The sequence below is a fragment of the Artemia franciscana genome, unplaced genomic scaffold, assembly GCF_032884065.1.
Source record: "Artemia franciscana unplaced genomic scaffold, ASM3288406v1 PGA_scaffold_302, whole genome shotgun sequence".
Taxonomy (NCBI): domain Eukaryota; kingdom Metazoa; phylum Arthropoda; class Branchiopoda; order Anostraca; family Artemiidae; genus Artemia; species Artemia franciscana.
Window position 1 is genome coordinate 45844 of NW_027062663.1, and position 21347 is coordinate 67190.

The following is a 21347-nucleotide window of genomic DNA, read 5'->3' on the forward strand; positions in this document are numbered from 1 at the left end:
ATCTCCTTACAGGAGATGACTTGATATAGATTGGCCCCCACCCCAACAAGTTACGAGGCCGATAATTTTATCTTTTTCAGGGAAATCAGTAATTTAATCCTACCCCTAGTGTGGAGTATAAACATAATCGTTAATTGGAGAAAAAATTGAGTGTTTGATAAAAGTCTAATATTGTCTACTGTTAAAAAGGGATAAAGTTATTTTATTCAGATTAACCTGAGAGAAGAACTCCCTCCCTCGTTACGCTTCAGTTTGAATCATAAACTCGGGGGGGGGGGGTTCTTCTCCCCCAGAGGTGTTAAAGAGTAAGCTAAATTAAGCTACTGGGCTCATACCCCAATGATAGAGTAATCTCTCTTTAAATGATTAAGTGATTATGCCTATTTTTTTCTTATATTCTTATAGTGTCTTCCCACTCTTGGTTAGGTTTGTGGCTTAGAATAGAAATAAATTCTTTAAGCTTTATCCCTATCATAATTGAAGAAAGAAAAGAAAATAGATTAAAATATTTTTTAATTCAGTCAGTAGCCTCAGTCATCTTTTTAGCGAGTATTCTGAATCAATCCTTTTCATTCTTAATTCCTTTTGCCCTATTAATTAAGATTGGTGCGGCCCCGTCCCATATATGATTAGTAAGTATTTCTAAATCTATATCATGAAAGGTTTTATCCCTTTTAATGACTTTTCAGAAAATTGGGCCTCTTCTTGGACTGGCTATACTGCAATTCACAAATTCTTTTTTCATTTTTATTAGAGCATTTATTGGTGGAATAGGTGGGATTAACCAATCCAACCTTCGGCTGATTATAGCGTTTTCTTCCATTAGACATTTATCTTGACTAATAGTTAATATAAGTAGATTTTTCTTGATATTAGTTTATTATATGACTTACTTGGCTATTCTATATTTTGTGGTAATTTTATTACAGCAAAGGGGTACGTACTCCCTCGCCCAAATGAATAGTAATGCTAGATTAATTTATAAAGCTTCGATTTCATTGCTTCTCGGATCTCTGAGTCCCGTATTACCACGCTAAGGTCAAACCCACTGCGCCAACACAGGTAGTTATATAACTGAGCTACTTCGGCTTGAATACATTCGTTTTTGAATTGGTATGTGATGAAATAATTCAGACGTCACATGCGGACAGTGGCAAAACTTGACAGACATACAGACAACTTATTTATATTTATATAGATTTTATTTTTTTAAGCTTTCTTTTTCTCCTTTATTCGTCAGTTTGTTTTCTTTTTTAGTTTTTTTTTCTTTTTCAGTTTTTAGTTTTTTTATAGTTTTTTTATTAGTTTTTTTCTTTTTAGTTTTTGACTACTAAGGTCCCTGCGTCGGCCCTGTAGTGCATTCCTGCAGCATGGTTCGATCTCTGGGTCCCGTATTACCACGTTAAGGTCAAACCCACTGCGCCAACACAAGTAGTTATATGACTGAGCTACTTCGGCTTGAATACATTCATTTTTGAATTGGTATGTGATGAAATAATTCAGACGTCATATGCGGACAGTGACGTCACTCGACAGACACACAAACACACCGATAACTTATTTTTATATATATAGATTAGTTTTCTTTTTCTCCTTTGTCAGTTTTTTTCAATTTTTTAGTTTTTTTTTCTTTTTCAGTTTTTCTTTTTTTTTCTTTTTAGTTTTTGACTACTAAGGTCCCTGCGTCGGCCCTGTAGTGCATTCCTGCAGCAGGGTTCGATCTCTGTGTCCCGTATTACCAGGCTAAGGTCAAATCCACTGCGCCAACACAGGTAGTTATATAACTGAGCTATTTCGGCTTGAATACATTCATTTTTGAATTTGTATGTGATGAAATAATTCAGACGTCATATGCGGACAATGACGTCACTCGACAGACACACAGACAACTTATCTATCTATATAAAACTAGCTGTTGGGGTGGCGCTTCGTGCCACCCCAACATCTATTTGGTGGGGCGCTTCGCGCCCCCCCAAGCCCCCCCCCCGCGTGTAAGTTGTTACGCGCCATATTAGTTACGCGCCATTGTAGTTGTGTCCCTGTGTCCCACCTGTGAATAGAGATAGATATATATATATATATCTGTCCTATATATATATATATATATATATATATATATATATATATATATATATATATATATATATATATATATATATATATATATATATATATATATATATATATATATATATATATATATATATATATATATATATATATATATATATATATATATATATATATATATATATATATATATTTATATATATATATATATATATATATATATATATCTATATACATATATATATATATGTTTTTAATTACGTGAAACATGCGAATATACAACATTCTTCGCTGTCCCATTGTCTATGCATATAAATAGATTGTCAGGTGTACTGACTCTTGAACATGCAACATATAATTGTCCATGGGAAAAACAATCCGTATTCAGATCCATACCTCATTATTCTAATGATGTGTCCCTGTGTCCCGATCGTCATTTATATTTCCCGTGTCCCGGTCGTCATTTGTGTCCCCGTGTCCCAGTTTGTAATTTCTCTTTGAGTGTCCCGGTCGTCACTTATATTCCCTGTGTCCCGGTCGTCATTTGTGTCCCGGTGTCCCGGTCTGTAATTTCTATTCGAACAATCCCTTTGTCCCTGTCGTCATTTATATATCCCGCCTGTACCCCCGGCGTCCCCGTTGTAGTTGTGTCCCTGTGTCCCGGTCGTCATTTATATTCCCTGTGTCCCGGTCGTGATTTGTGTCCGGGTGTCCCAGTCTGTAATTTCTCTTTGAGGTTCCCGGTCGTCATTTATATTCCCTGTGTCCCGGTCTTCATTTGTGTCCCGGTGTCCCGGTATGTAATTTCATCAGTTGACAAACATGACGTCAGTCGACAAACAACTTCATGACGCATACAGCTCAATCCTTAAAATGACGTCAGTCGACAAACATGACGTCACTCGACACACAAACACACAGACAACTTATTTATATATATATAGACTAGCTGGTTATATATATAGACACCTAGTTGGTGGGGCGCTTCGCGCCCCCCCAAGCCCCCCCGCGCGTGTAAGTCGTTACGTGCCATATTAGTTGCGCGCCATTATAGTTGTGTCCCTGTGTCCCACCTGTGAATATAGATAGATTTATATATGTGTTTCAAACTACGCAAAAATTGCGAATATACAACATTTTTGGCTTTCCCACTACTGGGAGCTATCCGTTTCCAATTGCCAGCAATTGATCTGAAAATGTTTGACCAGAGTCATCGTTTTGCAATCGGACACGCATATTTGTAGTTAATTTTAATATTTTTACGTGTGCCCATAAATTAGAATTTTTCAGGCAAGCATTCATTTCGTCTGCAGGAGTTAAACTACGTAAAAATTGCGAATATACAACATTCTTGGCTTTCCCATTGTCTGTGCATATACAAAGCCGCATGTACTAATAATGACGTCATATGCAAACGCTCTTTTTACAAACAAACAAACATGCATACACACAACTCGTTTTTATATAGATAGATAGATAGATAGATACAATACAAATTAACTGCGTAAAACTTGCGAATATACAACATTCTTCGCTGTCCAATTGTCGCTGCATATAAATAGATTGTCAGGTTTACCGACCTTCGAACATGCAACGTACAATTGTCCATGGGAAAAACAATCAGTATTAAGATCTATACCACATTTTTCTAATGATTGACCTTGAGCTTTGTTAATGGTGATTGCAAATGCTAATCGAATTGGGAATTGCAATCTTTTAAATTGAAAAGGCAGATCCGTTGGAATCATGGGAATGCGAGGAATAAGAACAGCCTCACCCTCAAAAGGCCCTGTCAAGATTGTGGCCTCTATTAGGTTTTCCATTGTTTTTTTACGGCAAGTCGCGTGCCATTGCAAAGCTTTGGTGGGTTGATATTTTTTAAAAGTATTATTAGTACGCCTATTTTTAGTTGTAGCACGTGTGGTGGAAACCCTGAAAGATCTATGGAATTTAAAAATTCAGATGGATAATTAACCGCTTCATTTGGTTCCAAAACTGTGTCGACTGACTTGTAAAGGACTGCCTGGTCTCGAATCTTGGTCAAAACAATATTGTTGATTTCGTGGACGTCTATATTTTTGGGTTCGAGAATCGCTCTTTCACTTAGCCATTTATTATTTTTATAATTATTTAGAATATTTGGAAATACTTTTTCAATCAATTCATTTTTGGACGTCACTAAATTACAGAAATCAGCACTACGTTCATGTATCGGAAATGAAAGAATTCGCCAAACAGCTTCATTACTGCTTATGTATCTTCCAGCCTGATATTGTACGATTTCGTCGAAATCTTTGATTTCGGGCTGCAAGCCAAAAACTGCCATGTCACTGCCTTTGTTGACGTATTTACATATGTGTTTGATTGCCTTTACGGAGTTACAGTATTCAACGTTTATGTGTGCATTAAATATTTTTGAGAATAATGGGGAATATGGAACAACCCACTGGTTATCTACTTCGATGGTGGTACCGTTGCTATTGTAGGTTCTTCAGTCATTTTACAATTAGAAATTTCTCTTTCAACGGTCTTCTTACAATTAAAAATTTGTCTTTGAACGATATTCTTAAATACCTGTGTCCTGGTCGTCATTTATATTCCCTGTGTCCCGGTCGTCATTTGTGTCCCGGTATCCCAGTCTGTAATTTCTCTTTGAGTGTCCCGTCGTTATTTATATTTCCTCTGTCCCGGTCGTCATTTGTGTCCCGGTCTGTAATTTCTCTTTGAGTGTTTTTTCTTTTTAGTATTTTTTAGTTTTATACATTTTTTCTTTTTTCAGTTTTCTTTTTCTTCTTTATTTTTCAGCTTCACTATAAAATACATATCGCCGAACCTTTGTTTTTTTAACTAAAATCTGGTAGGCATTGATGACCTTATCCAAGTCAAAATCCCAAACCCAATCATCATCGCTATCATTTTCAGTTTTGATATGTTTTGACTCTCGCTGTCCAGGTGGATCTTCATCTAACTGCGTGGTTTTGCGTTCTTTAGCGTCAAGCCTGTTTCCTTGCTGTTCTTTTGATTCCTCGGCACGCTTTCTTTTCTGACTTTCTCTATCAGCATCAGGTTTTTTGGCATAGACTCTTTGAGCATCTTCATCGGCTTTTGCCATTGTAAGTTCATCAGTCATTTTAAACTTAAACATTAATAGATTTCTACGTGAACATATATGTCTTAAATATCTTTAATGACGTCACCGTCATACCGGACCTTACCGTCATGCCGGGACCTTAGTAGTCAAAAACTAAAAAGAAAAAAAACTAATAAAAAAACTAAAAAAAAACTAAAAACTGAAAAAGAAAAAAAAACTAAAAAAGGAAAAAAACTGACGAATAAAGGAGAAAAAGAAAGCTTAAAAAAATAAAATCTATATAAATATAAATAAGTTGTCTGTATGTCTGTCGAGTGTTGCCACTGTCCGCATGTGACGTCTGAATTATTTCATCACATACCAATTCAAAAACGAATGTATTCAAGCCGAGGTAGCTCAGTTATATAACTACCTGTGTTGGCGCAGTGGGTTTGACCTTAGCGTGGTAATACGGGACCCAGAGATCGAACACTGCTGCAGGAATGCACTACAGGGCCGACGCAGGGACCTTAGTAGTCAAAAACTAAAAAGAAAAAAACTAAAAACTAATAAAAAAACTAAAAAAAACTGAAAAAGAAAAAAAAATAAAAAAAGGAAAAAACTGACAAATAAAGGAGAAAAAGAAAACTGAAAAAAATAAAAATAAAAAAAAAACTAAAAAAGGTAAATGTATTCAAGCCGAAGTAGCTGAGTTGGTAAAGCCTTATGTTCCAGGTTCTAGGTCCAAGAGTTTCCAGGTTCGAACCTTGGCTTTAGTATTAATACAAAAGAAGAAAAAAAACTAAAAAAGAAAAAAAACTAAAAAAAAACTAAAAAACAGGTAAAAACTACTAAAAAAAACCTAAAAAAGCTAAAAAAACTAAAAAAAAAACTAAAAAAAGGTAAAAAACTAAAAAATTAAAAATAAAAAACTAAAAAAAAAAGGTAAAAACAGCAAAAAAACTAAAAAGAAAAATAACGAAAAACTAATAAAAAAACTAAAAACTGAAAAAGAAACTAAAAAAAGGAAAAAAACTGAAAAATAAGGGAGAAAAAGAAAACGAAAAAAAAATAAAAATAAAAAAAAATAAAAAATGTAAAAACTACAAAAAAAAACTAAAAGGAAAAAAGAAAAAAAACTAAAAAGCTAAAAAAAAGGTAAAAACCAAAAAAAAACTAAAAAGAAAAAAAGGAAAAAAAACTAAAAATTTATTTCATCATATACCAATTCAAAAACGAATGTATATACAGACCGGGACACAGGGAATATAAATGACGACCGCGACACTCAAAGAGAAATTACAGACTGGGACACCGGGACACAAATGACGACTGGGACGTGTGTGTCGACTGACGTCTTGTTTGTGTGTCGACTGACGTCATGTTTGTCGACTAGAAATGACGACTGGGACACAGGGACACAACTACAACGGGGACGCCGGCTATGTAAATTTCATCAGATATAGCTTAGACATAGTAAAGAACAGAACACGGAACATAATAATATTTTTTGACAAGTTACTTGACAAGTCTCGGGTAAGTAAGTCGAAAACAGGGTAAGTCAGTCGATGGCCAACCTACCATCTTCAAAGATACCACGATAGGAAGACTCTACACCATTTCGACCCAATCAACATGAATGTTTCTTTCTCCGCTTGCTTTTGGTGAATATACCCGGTCCGACGTCCTTTGAGTATTTGTACTGTAAACGGTACTATACATGACACTTACCGTAGTGCATGCCAAGCGCTGAATTTATTGGAGAATGACCAACACTGGGATAACTACATTAGAATTGCTGAAACTCATCGATGCTGCGATGCCCTACAATATCTTATCATTTTTTGGGATGGAGCCGACGGCTATCACTTTAATATTAAATTGATGAATCCAGCCACTAACAAAGAAATGAATAAGAAATGCAGTGCAATGCATTATTATTCCTATAGACTAATGATTCGGCAGGATGAAGAAAATTATATTTTAAAATGCCGTCAATTGTTTCACCAATACGTCGTTGATATGTATGCTAAAATTGAATCAGAACGTTTGCTATATATCCGCCTGAATCAGACCAAGCTCAGCTCTGAACAATACATTCATTTGCGAGATGCAGTTGTAAATGACGGTAATACCACAAACGTTGGAAGATTAACAATTTTACCTTCGTCATATGCCGGCAGTCCCCGTCATATGCATGAATATGCTCAAGATGCTATTGTGTATGTTCTTCTCTATGGTCGTCCATATTTATTTATTACATTTATATGTAATCAATCTTAGGACGAGATACAGCAGCTTTTACTTCAAGGACAATCGGCGGTTCATAGACATGACATTACGGCCCGTGTCTTCCGGCAAAAGTTGAAATCACTGATAAACTACATAGTAAAACTTGAAGTGTTTGGGTCAGTGCGATGCTGGATGTACTCAGTGGAATGGCAAAAAAGAGGTTTGCCACACGCACATATACTAATCTGGCTACATAAAAAAATTACTTCGAACGAAATTGATGATGTTATTTCCGCTGAAATACCTGATGAAAATATCGATAAGGGGTTACATGATATTATTGTAAAAAATATGATTAATGGACCTTGCGGTGCACTGAACGAAAATTCACCATGCATGGCCAAAGTAAGGTGCACAAAGCAATATCCTCGACTTTTAGTATCCAACCCCAACACCTAGTATATATATATATATATATATATATATATATATATATATATATATATATATATATATATATATATATATATATATATATCTACATTCACAGGTGGTACACAGTGACACAACTACAATTGCGCGTAACTAATATGGCACGTAACGACTTACGCGCGCGGGGGGGGCTTGGGGGGAGCGCGAAGCGCCCCTACCAACTAGGTGTTGGCGTGACACGAAGCGCCACACCAACAGCTAGTATGTAATAAAAACATGAGAATACAAAAGTTCGTTACGTAAGCTGATTTATAAGTTACGTATATCTTTTACTAATCATTCGTAAAAAATCAAAAGTTCCAGTTGCCTTTTTAAGTAAACAAAAAATCGGAGGGCAACTAGGCTTCCTCCCCCCTCTTTTTCTCAAAATCATTTGATCAAAACTATGAGAAAGCCATTTAGCCAAAAATAAAAAATATGCGAATTTCGTTTTAATTATCCCTCTGCGGAGAGCCAAAATCAAAACATGCATTGATTCAAAAACGTACAGAAATTAAATAAAAAAAAACTATTTTTATTTAACTGAAAGTAATGGGCGACATTCAAACTTAAAGCGAACAGGAATTACTTCGTATATGAAAGGGGCTGCTTCCTCATCAACGCCCCGCTCTTTACGCTAAAGTTTTTTACTGTTTTAAAAAGAAGAGTTGCGAGAAACAGTCAAACTTTAGCGTAAAGAGCGGGGCGTTGATGAGGAAGCAGCCCCTTTCATATACGAAGTAATTTCTGTTTAGAAATGAATCAGAAGTATTAACGGGAATTAATCAAATTATCAACAAAAGACAGAAGAAAATACAAATGAATTAACACCTAACATGTCCCTATTTATACTAAATTCTAATGCAGTACAGTCAATGAACCTAAAACAACCACAAAAAGCAAAAATAATAAGCGAATTGGAAAATTGTACCTACCCAATCACATGCATATCCAAGCAAAAAAAGATCTTGCTCTGCTCCTAGCAAAGCTAAAGATTAATACACAGCAAAATGAAAATTAAAACAACAAAGCAGCATATTTCAATACTTCAATGGAATGTAAGATCACTTTCAGAAAATAAGTTAAATGAACTTTTATTTTTTATGAATAATAATTCCATTGATATTGTTTGCCTTAAAGAAACCCATTTGACTAATAACCAACAAACAAAGTTTCCAGGATATACTATCCTGAGAAAGAATAGGTCTTCGCAGAGAAAAGGAGGTGGCGTAGCTATAATTTTAAATAACAATATTAAATTTTGTGGTATTAATTTCCCAGATTTTTCAAATGATGTTGATGTTATTGGTATCAATGTCTGGATAAATAATACAAAAACATACATATTAAGTCTTTATAACCCTAATGGCCAGACTACAGATGCCATGGACTTCTTCACTTTTATTACTAATTTTAATATGATGAAAAACATAATCATCTGCGGGGATTTTAAGGCCCACAGTCTTCTGTGGGGGGATAAGCCAGCAAAAAAAGCTGGTAAACTTATTGAAAGATTGATTTCAAATAATGCCGATTTAGCAATTGCTACCCCTCCTATTCTAAATACATATTTTAACCCCAAAAGTGGCAAATTCTCAACTATCGACTTACAAATTGTTTCAATAAATATACTAAATAAAATTTAAATTAAGAAAATTGAAAATCTATGCACTGACAATTTTGCAATATTATCCTCTTTAAATGAACCAGCCAATATTCTCCCACATATCCCTAAATATGTCAACACCAAAGCAAATTGGGCCATGTTTAGAAATAAGCTTAATGAAGAAATCCCAAGTTTAACCCAGAAATCTCATACCTCAGTTGTAACTGCTGACACGTATGCTGAAGCTATGACATCAATATTAACAAATGCAGGTAATCAAGCTATCCCCAGAACTTCACCTAGGAAAACCATCCCTAAACACACCCCTAAGGCATGGTGGACAAAATATTGCCAAATTATGTGGAGAATAAAAATGCAACTGGGAGAGCATACCTAAAAAAACCATCCCCTGTCACACATTTAAGTAAATTACAAGCAGAGGCTAACCTCAAGAGAACAATAACTAATGCTAAATATAATTATTGGAATAATTTTGCAAATAATCTTTCCAGAGAAACATCTGAGCCAAGAATACATAGACTTATAGGCAAAATATGTGGGAAAAACATCCCCCAACCCTCTTATGTATGAACTAATACATAAGAATTCCCACTATGATAATGACATTGATAAGACACAATTATTTGCCTCCCTTTTCACAAAAAAGCTAACATCAAAAAACGAAAATATCACCATCCAAATCATGACAAATCCTATTTACCAGCCCCGACCAGGTTCAGAGTATATAAGCCATCCCTTCTCAATACATGAATTGAATAATGCAATACAGCATATCAAGGCCAATTCTACAAGTAGCTATGATAATATACACCCTAAATGGATAAAGAATCTTACCCCTTTGTACAAACAGGAGCTCCTTAATTGCTATTACCATGCATGGGCTACATCCACATTACCTAAATAACTGGAAATGTTCATCTCTCATACCAATTTTAAAGAAAAACAAACCTAAACCTGACCCTGGGTCATATAGACCCATAATGATTACCCCAGTGCTGGTAAAATTAATGGAGAAAATGATTTACCATCGGCTGCTGTGGTTTGTTGAGAAGAATAATCTGATACCTCCTACTCAAACTGGCTTCAGGAAACACCACTCATCAACAGATGCTTTCATAGTGTTAACAAATGCAATAAATGAATCCCTATAAAAAAATAATGTCTTAACTGCTGCATTCCTAGATTTTGAAGGAGCATATGATAATGTTGACCACCAGATTTTCTTAGTTAAACTTACAAACCTTGGACTACCCCCCAAACTTGTCTCCTTCATAAAATCCTTCAAAGAAAACCGAAGTTTCATTGTTTGTGTAGGTTCAGCCCCTTCACCCAAAACTTCAATAACCAAAGGCCTTCCAAAGGGTGCCGTCCTGAGCTGCCTCCTATTTTCACTATTTCTGTGGGACATGAACCTCCCACATACCAATCTACAGTACGCTGACGATCTGGTATTATGGGCAACTGGCAATACCTTCGAGATTGCGCATTCAAAGTTGCAAAATGCACTTTTCCAATTTGAAAAGTTCTCCCAAAAGTCTATTTTACCTACTGCACCCACAAAGTCAAAAATTATCCAATCCCACCATAAGCGAAATCATTATAATGCACGGCTAACATTAAACGGAATACTTATCCCAGAGGACAATCAAATTAATTATCTAGGGCTCATACTTGACCAAAAATTAAACTTCCACCTCCACATCACAAACACAATAAAAAAGTGCTATAGAAAAATAAGAATAATTAAAAGGTTACTAGCCTACCTTGGGGCTGTAATGAGAAAACACTACTCCAATTTTATAAATCATATATAAGACCCCATATTGACTATGGCCTCATAGTTTATGGTGCTTGTGCTAAGACCCGCAAGCAAAAAATCGAAACGACGCAAAATGATATAATTCGTCTTATATTTGGTCTTAGGAAACCAACAAAAACTAAGTTTCTGCTTACTGAGAGTGGACTATCACCAATAAAAGAAAGAAGAAGATCTCTACTAATTAATTACCTTACAAAAATTGAAGCCAATGATTCTCATACCCTGCATAACTGGTTAAGAAATCCCTCTGTGTTTAGAGGAGTTGCAAATGAATATGCAAATATCCAGAAGAAGTTCCCAGTGCCAGTAAAATCTATTGCACCCACATTCCCCCAAACCCCCCCTTGGAGTTGGTCAACTCCCGTAATAAGGACTGACTTCTCAAAGTGGACCAAAGAACTTACCCCCATTTCTTTTATTCAGAAAAAATTTACCGAGCTAAATATTGTTGCTTGTAAAAATTACTTCTAAATTTTTTTAGATGGGTCCAAAATGAATGAGAAAGTGGCAAGCGGAGCATTCTTCCCAACCCATAATATCGCTTTAGGAGAGAGATTACACGATAATTCATCTGTAATGTCTGCCGAGCTAAATGCCATAATCATGGCATTAGATTTCCTCTTGGTTCATGAATATATGAGTGTTAATATTAAAAATATTATAATATATTCTGACTCTTTGTCAAGCCTTGAGCTTCTTTCGTCAGCTTCTCAAATTAAGATAGATATTGACACATTTCTTTGTCTTAGGATTATTGATATTTTTGCTTCAAAAGGTACTTTAACTCATATCCAGTATATTCCAAGCCACTCGAGTATAATAGGTAACCATAAGGCAGATGAAATAGCAAAAAATGCTTTAAATATTGACCAGCCAAGTGGGAGACCAATCCCCATTAGAGATATTTACCGCTGGAGACTTACAGAGGTACTGATAAATAATAAGAATCCTACCCTATCACCTTTCTCAAGTAAGCATCTTTCCAAGATTTATCATAGAATTCGGTCAGGTTCAAATGGGCTAAATTTTCAGGCATTTTCATATCAGATCCCTAATTCATGTGGCGAAGTTCCCTCGACCCCCCTTTGCAGGTCATATAATCTTAAGAATGAAACAATAGATCACTGCCTATTTGAATGTAATATGCTGACGTCTGCACAGTATACCCTGCGATGTAAAATGTTAGAATGCTTCAAACACCACAAAATTCCACTAACAACCGAGAGTCTTGCTGACACTACTCTCTCGCAGAGCACATAGATCAATATATACTCTCTTATAATTCAACTGCTCATATCAAAAGATATACTTCAAGAAATCTGAGCAGATATAAATCATATAAAACAAACCAGCTCCATAGCTCTGTCGATCTCACAGAGTGGGCCAAAAGGAAAAGGGCTAAATAGTATCGACTGAAAAGCCCGTCTGTGGAATAAGAAGAAGAAGAAGAACAAAAAATAAATTAGGATTTATTTAGGGTGTGTTCCAGCTGACGGTTTTTCAGTAACTGCAGTAACTGCGCGGTAACTGCCCATTTCTAACTGCGGTAGAGCCAGTGGGAACGGCACAGTAAGCTGACTAGCAGTAGCGTCATTTTCGAATTTAATGCACGTGTTTAAATTTAAGGGACAGTTTAATGCTGATTAGTATAATATTTTTATTCCTTCTGTTTCATAGCATTTAGAGAGGTTCTAAGCCAACCATGGGCATTTGGCTGTCACAAATAATTTTGCTCAAATGAGCTGGTGAAAAATAAATAGATCATATACTTTTTTTCTTTTTCTATTATTTGAAGACTAGAATATCACATAACTAAGCATTCAAATAGCTTGATTGTATCTTAAGCATATACAATCCCTGATGGAGTTTTGTTGATACCTGTCTTAAATTGATTTGTCTAAATAAAATGGGCCTATAGCATTTACAGGATAGTAGTGGGACAACTATAGCAAGTTTTTTTTCAATATTCTACTTTTTTTAAAATAATTATTATTCTCCGGTCAAATTTGTGTTCCTTGCTAAGTGGTAGGCACTCTGGACTGGAATGCTTTGACCAAGGGGTACAGGTTTAATTCCTGGCATTGTCAGTTTATTTTGTTTTGGATAGGGGTTGGTGATATGACTAACCTCAGCTAGAATTGGCCTAACTTTAAATGAGTACAGATGGAAATCTAGGGACAGTAAGAAGGAAGGACATGCAAGAGCATAGGCTGACTGGTCCCTAGCTTCCTATTGCACTACCTGGCTAAAGGACCACCAGGTCCTTTACTGGCCTACTGACTTAGCCATAGAAACTTTCTTTCAGACCCATTAAATATAAGTAAAAATGAAGAATACCAGTATGATGGTCCTTCTATTTCCCTGAAATGTGGATGTATGGACAAGAGTGTGGGTCATGAGAGATAGCTTGTGAATGTAATTGGGGTGAATGTTCTGCAAGATTTAAAAAATTTATGACTGTTGCTCAGGTTGGCAACTGAACACAGAAGTATAATTTTGTTATTTGTTTTTCTTTGTGACTATCATGCTTATTTAATGTCCAGTATTTTAAAGTTAATCTTCTTTAATTTGTCTTTAATTGCCATGGCCCTAGGGCTTAAATACAATAAAACCTACTTATATCCATTGATTTTCTTTAAATAGATAGTAGCTCTATGTTTCCTAGCTTCAGTAAATTTAAATGTAATTGTGAGACCAGGGATTACAAAGTAGGTGAAAACTTGCAAATGAGCCTCTGGTATCAATAAAAATTTGTAAGAAATGGATATCAATTTAAAGATTAAAAAAATTGTTAGAAAACAAAGAAGACAAATGAATAAACAAAAGTAACCCCTTTACAACCATTTAATGAATTGTCACAAATATAGGTCACCCTTAAGATTGAAATGAACAAAGCTTCAATTATGAATCCATTTTCCTTTAAACAGACTGAAGGGGCAAACCTCCAAGCTTTGACAAATTCAATCTCACTTTTGGGCATTCTCACCTTTCCTTTTCAAAGAAAAACTTTCTTTGGATGTTTCCCACCCAACTAAAAACAACACGGACAGAATCAGGTACAAGTGACCTTCTACTTAGCCTACATACACAAGGGAAGAGCAGGCATCTCTATACTATAATTTACCTCCAACCTGCCTAATGTGCAAATATATAGCCAAAATTATGTAGTTCCAATGTATTCTGTCACCTGTTACCTTTTCCCCCATTCTTGCTTTGTTTACAGTTGCTTCAATTAACAGGGAGTTAAAGGTTGAGGGATAGATTGGCAGAATCAATGGGAAACATGTAACTTCAGCTATAAATATTTTTGGAGGTCATCAAAGGTCAATGCCCTCTAGAGCAAGAATGAGTAGAGATGTGTACTTTGAAATACCTTCCCAGGACATACTTTAGCCTGTAGACCCATCCCTGAAAGTTTCATTTTCCTAACCTAACCCATTTCAGTGATAGCAAGAAGTCAATCAACTAGAATTTTACTGGATAAAATTACCATCCTTTGGAATAGACTCTGAATAGTCTACCCTAGCCTACTTCTTCAATAGGATTAAAGACAGTCTCAGAATAATGATTTGGCAGCCCATAAATCCTCAACTTATCTGTAATACTTCACCTAGGCCTGTTTACAGAGCCTAAAAGGAGTTAATGCTTAAAATGCTACCATGTGGCAATTTAATGGAGCCTCAATGTTACCTGGAAGAAGTCAATCCTTAGAATGATTCCAAATGGCAATTTAAGGTAATAATTATGCCTGGATATGCCAGAAAACATGGAAATCTTTAAATTAAATACTAAGTTTTTCATTGATTTAACCTACTTGCTAATAGATAGCCTACTACTCAGGGTGTCCTTTAATGTTGATCCCAAAATATGGTGATTTACTAACCTGGCTCAGATCCCTCTTTCTTTTGCAAAATCACTGTCCCACCTTCTTCCAAGCAAATAACTTCATATTCCATTACTTCATTCTCGTCCATATTTTAATTTTTGTTGAATAAGATTTTTATTGAAGAAGGTGAATTATGTACTTACTGCGCTAACCATTCTTTTGAGCACGGTAAGAAAATCACTTACTGCGGTTACTGCCGGCAGTAACTATTCTCGTTCCCAGTGGGCTGGGCAGTAACCATTTTCCCGCTAGGAACGGAAATAGTAACCATTCGGTTACTACAGTAAGTCCCTGGAACACACCCTTATACAGATAGGGTGTGTTCCAGGGACTTACTGTAGTAACCGAATGGTTACTATTTCCGTTCCTAGCGGGAAAATGGTTACTGCCCAACCCGCTGGGAACGAGAATAGTTACTGCCGGCAGTAACCACAGTAAGTGATTTTCTTACCGTGCTCAAAAGAATGGTTAGCGCAGTAAGTACATAATTCACCTTCTTCAACAAAAATCTCATTCAACAAAAAATAAATATGGACAAGAATGAAGTAATGGAATATCAAGTTATTTGCTTGGAAGAAGGTGGGACAGTGATTTTGCAAAAGAAAGAGGGATCTGAGCCAGGTTAGTAAATCACCATATTTTGGGATCAACATTAAAGGACACCCTGAGCAGTAGGCTGTCTATTAGCAAGTAGGTTAAATCAATGAAAAACTTATTATTTAATTTAAAGATTTCCATGTTTTCTGGCATATCCAGCATAATTATTACCTTAAATTGCCATTTGGAATCATTCTAAGGATTGACTTCTTCCAGGTAACAGTGAGGCTCCATTAAATTGCCACATGGTAGCATTTTAAGCATTAACTCCTTTTAGGCTCTGTAAACAGGCCTAGATGAAGTATTACAGATAAGTTGAGGATTTATGGGCTGCCAAATCATTATTCTGAGACTGTCTTATGGTAGACTATTCAGAGTCTATTCCAAAGGATGGTAATTTTATGCAGTAAAATTCTAGTTGATTGACTTCTTGCTATCACTGAAAGGGGTTAGGTTAGGAAAATGAAACTTTCAGGGATGGGTCTACAGGCTAAAGTATGTCCTGGGATGGTATTTCAAAGTACACATCTCTACTCATTCTTGCTCTAGAGGGCCCTGATCTTCGATGACCTTCAAAAATATATATAGCTGAAGTTACATGTTTCCCATTGATTCTGCCAATCTAACCCTCAACCTTTAACTCCCTGTTAATTGAAGCAACTGTAACAAAGCAAGAATGGGGGAAAAGGTAACAGGCGACAGAATACATTGGAACTACATAATTTTGGCTATATATTTGCACATTAGGCAGGTTGGAGGTAAATTATAGTATAGAGATGCATGCTTATCCCTTTGGTATGTAGGCTAAGTAGAAGGTCACTTGTACCTGATGCTGTCCGTTTTGTTTTTAGTTGGATGGGAAACATCCAAAGGAAGTTTCCTTTGAAAAGGAAAGGTGAGAATGCCCAAAAGTGAGATTGAATTTGTCAAAGCTTGGAGGTTTGCCCCTTCAGTCTGTTTAAAGGAAAATGGATTCATAATTGAAGCTTTGTTCATTTCAATCTTAAGGGTGACCTATATTTGTGACAATTCATTAAATGGTTGTAAAGGGGTACTTTTGTTTATTCATTTGTCTTCTTTGTTTTCTAACAGTTTTTTTAATCTTTAAATTGATATCCATTTCTTACAAATTTTTATTGATACCAGAGGTTCATTTGCAAGTTTTCACCTACTTTGTAATCCCTGGTCTCACAATTACATTTAAATTTACTGAAGCTAGGAAACATAGAGCTACTATCTATTTAAAGAAAATCAATGGATATAGGTAGGTTTTATTGTATTTAAGCCCTAGGGCCATGGCAATTAAAGACAAATTAAAGAAGATTAACTTTAAAATACTGGACATTAAATAAGCATGATAGTCACAAAAAAAACAAATAACAAAATTTAACTTCTGTGTTCAGTTGCCAACCTGAGCAACAGTCATAAATTTTTTTAATCTTGCAGAACATTCACCCCAATTACATTCACAAGCTATCTCTCATGACCCACACTCTTGTCCATACATCCACATTTCAGGGAAATAGAAGGACCATCATACTGGTATTCTTCATTTTTACTTATATTTAATGGGTTTGAAAGAAAGTTTCTATGGCTAAGTCAGTAGGCCAGTAAAGAACCTGGTGGTCCTTTAGCCAGGTAGTGCAATAGGAAGCTAGGGACCAGCCAGCCTATGCTCTTGCATGCCCTTCCTTCTTACTGTCCCTAGATTTCCATCTGTACTCATTTAAAGTTAGGCCAATTCTAGCTGAGGTTAGTCATATCACCAACCGCTATCCAAAACAAAATAAACTGACAATGCCAGAAATTAAACCTGTACCCTTTGGACAAAGCATTCCAGCCCAGAGCGCCTACCACTTAGCAAGGAACACAAATTTGACCAGAGAACAATAATTATTTAAAAAAAAGTAGAATATTGAAAAAAAACTTGCTATAGTTGTCCCACTACTATCCTGTAAATGCTATATGCCCATTTTATTTAGACAAATCAATTTAAGACAGGTATCAACAAAACTCTATCAGAGATTGTATATGCTTAAGATACAATCAAGCTATTTGAATGCTTAGTTTTGTGATATTCTAGTCTTGAAATAATAAAAAAAGAGAAAAAGTATATGATCTATTTATTTTTCACCAGCTCATTTGAGCAAAATCATTTGTGACAGCCAAATGCCCATGATTGGCTTAGAACCTCTCTAAATGCTCTGAAACAGAAGGAATAAAAAAATTATACTAATCAGCATTAAACTGTCCCTTAAATTTAAACACGTGCATTTAATTCGAAAATGACGCTACTGCTAGTCATCTTACTGTGCCGTTCCCACTGGCTCTACTGCAGTTAGAAATGGGCAGTTACCGCGCAGTAACTGCAGTTACTGAAAAACCGTCAGCTGGAACACACCCATAGATTTTTATCTGAAATAGTCTAGAGGCCTTTTTTCGCGTCAACCAGCTGGTTTAACCAATGACAGCTTTGGTTTAACCAGCTTGTATGTTTAACGCAAAAACGGAAAAAATTACATATGGTTGAGCTCAAACAAAACTGGTTCGCGAAAACACTTTTTACGTGTCGGTTTGGGCAAAAAATTTCAAACATAAAACATCCGTATAGTGTTAAGAGTGTCATTCTATTATAATTAAATGATTTAGCACTGGCTTAATTTCCTCCGGATTTGACATATTTCACATTAGTTTGAGGTCAGAGAGAATTGAAAAATGATCTAGCATACTCTCTGGTATATTTGAAGAGATAGGAAGGGTCAGAATTAGTGGAATCTTGGGTTAAATTGTTCAGGTAATATATTGGAAAATGTTGTATTCATACTGTAAAAGCAAAATTATCTATAAAAAAGTCCTAAATGATAAGACTTTAGCCTTGTTGAGCTACCCTAAACAGAGGATAAAATTCTAGTTTGACTTCTTTTTGTTTTGATTTGGAATTCTACTAGCCTACCAGGCTATAGATTAAATTTCCAGTCAAATTCCAGTTTAGCTACTTTTTGCTATCTTTGATTGGGGTTATGCTAGGTGAATGAAACTTTCAGTGATTAATCCATAGCTAAAAACATACTCTGAGAAGCTATTGCTAAGCTTATGTGATAACCCTCTTCTGTTTTTAAATCTTGGAATTTTGAGTATTGGACTGGTCTGTAACTATTAAAATTTTGGTAAAGTAACATCTTACCTTAATTTTCAGCTAGCAGTTTCTGTTTCTCTGGTTTTAGCTCTGAAAATGCAATTCTTGTTATTTGAGTAGAATTTTAAGCCATATCAGTGTTTTGTATTTAAATATAGCTAAATGTATATCCTGAAAGTTTCCTCATTTTCCTAACCTAAACCTTTTTCAAGATAATACAAATTTATATAAAATAGAATTTTACCAAACAGAAGTTTAACCTAATAATTTGTAATAACATATTGTTCAGGCTAGCCTTTGCAATCCCTACAAATTTTGGCTCTTCACAATAAAGCACTATTACAGGCTTAGCCTAACAAAAGAAAGTAGCAAACTGCTTAATCTTAATAAAAAAAAATCCAAAGGACTTTATATTTCTTCAATACAAAATGTATATTAATTTTTGTTTTCAGTAGAATACTAGTTAAGTATAAACCAGCAAATGTTTAAGAATTTTTTGAGGGGGGACAGCTGCCTAAAATTAACAAAATATTTCTGATAAGCACAAAAATGTAACAAATTAAGCTAAACTAGGCAAATAGTTTTTTTCTCACTGAACAGTTACCATAACACATAATGTGTTGTAAGATTTTTGCAGTACTTGTGCATTATAGCCACCACATTCAAGTTCTATTGAGAAGTTTAGTTTGGCTAATGTTAATGACATAAAATAAAATATGATGAATATATAAAACTTTATCAACAAAATTATGAAAACTACAACAAAGAATCCTGGAATTTGTAAATCAGCATCATATCTAAATATACTGTATCTTACATTGTGATAGATTGTTTTAACGCCCTACTGTACAGGGGTAAATATTTAAATTATGTATCATAGGCAATTATCTGAAGAGTAATCTATTAAAAGTCTCTTGAGCTAACTAGGGAAGTTTTTTCTTTCTTTTTTACTTGCTTTAGCCTGTATCCAGTTCCTGATTGCCATATAAATTCCATATTCATAGTTAAATAACATAAGCCTTTGTATATAGACTATACCTTGTTGCTAATTTTTCTGGGCATAGAATGTTTGATTTGGTAAAGCCCTAGAGAAGGACCTGAAGAGAAAGAAACATAATAAAAAAAAAAAATTCATGCTTCATAATTTTTAGAATAATAGCTGGTAACACATTTTATATTCAACCTTGCTCTACTTTACCCCTCAATCCTCCCAATATAAAAATGTATTGCTGAAATTTCCTATTTTCCATTTGTTTTGTCAATCTGTCTCTCTAACTTCATCCCATGTAGCTGTAAATTAAACAAATGTGACAAACAATAAGTAGAAAAACAGGTCACAGGATGTTAAATGCATTGAAAATATGAAATTTGAGCCATATTTCTGCACATTGGGAGGGGGATTCAGATAAAGCATAGCCTAACTTAATGATTTTCTCTTGCTATGTAGGGTAATTGGAAAGTCACTTGTATATCATGCTGTCCTTTTCAGTTTTAGTTGGATAGAAAAAATCCAAAGAAAGTCCCCTTTGAAAAGATAGGAGCCACAAAGTGAGATTGTATTTGTCAAAGCTTGGAGGTTTGTCCCTTCTGTCTGTTTAAACAAAACAGAATCTTAATTGAAGCTTTGTTCATTTCTATCTTAAGGGTGCAACAATTATGATATAAGGTACTTTTCTTTATTCAATTGTCTTCTTTGTTGTCTAAAAGACTTTTTTTTAATCTAGATGTTTCAAAAATTGCTCATTTTTACCAGAAGTTCATTTGACCTACTTTGAAATCCCTGGTCTTAAAATTACATTTGACTTTGTTAAAGCTAGGAGACATAGACCTTGTGTTTGTTTAAAGAAAGTGAATAAACATTAGTAATTTGTATTGCACTAAAGCCCTAGGGCCATCACAATTCCAAACAAAAAAGAAACTTCACTTTAGTATATTCAATATTGTCTAACATAACAGAAACAAAGAAAAAAAAATTACCAAATTTTACTTCTGCACTCTACTGTCAACATGAGACATTGTCCAAAATTTTAAAATCTTGCAAAACATTCATCCCTCATCACATTCACCAGCGATCTCTCATCAAGCCTACACTTCATTTCTCATCTCAATCAATCCTACAAATGCATCAAATAACCCACTCTCTCATTAGTGCTTCCATAGATATGGTCAAAGTAAGAGCCATCTTGCTTTCATTTTATTATATCTAGAGGTTTTCTGTAGCTAAGTCAGTACTTAAATATTTCATACACCTTTGTAAACAACCTTAAGATGGTAAAATAGGTTGGATTATCCAAATTTTTAGTTGCCACAATATATTTCAATCATTATTGTAATATAAAGGGCAGCCAATAGTAAAGGACCTGAATAAATATTTTAAGGTAATTAAAAAGGTTTATTACTCAAAAACTTGATAAAACTAAAAGGGACTTTTTAATGATT

General features: G+C 34.9%; 1 pseudogene; it reads left to right on the top strand.

Moving 5' to 3' along the window:
* Positions 1 to 362: 362 nt before the first annotated feature.
* Positions 363 to 21347, top strand: part of LOC136041618 (NADH-ubiquinone oxidoreductase chain 2-like) — a 32828-nt pseudogene continuing 11843 nt past the window's right edge.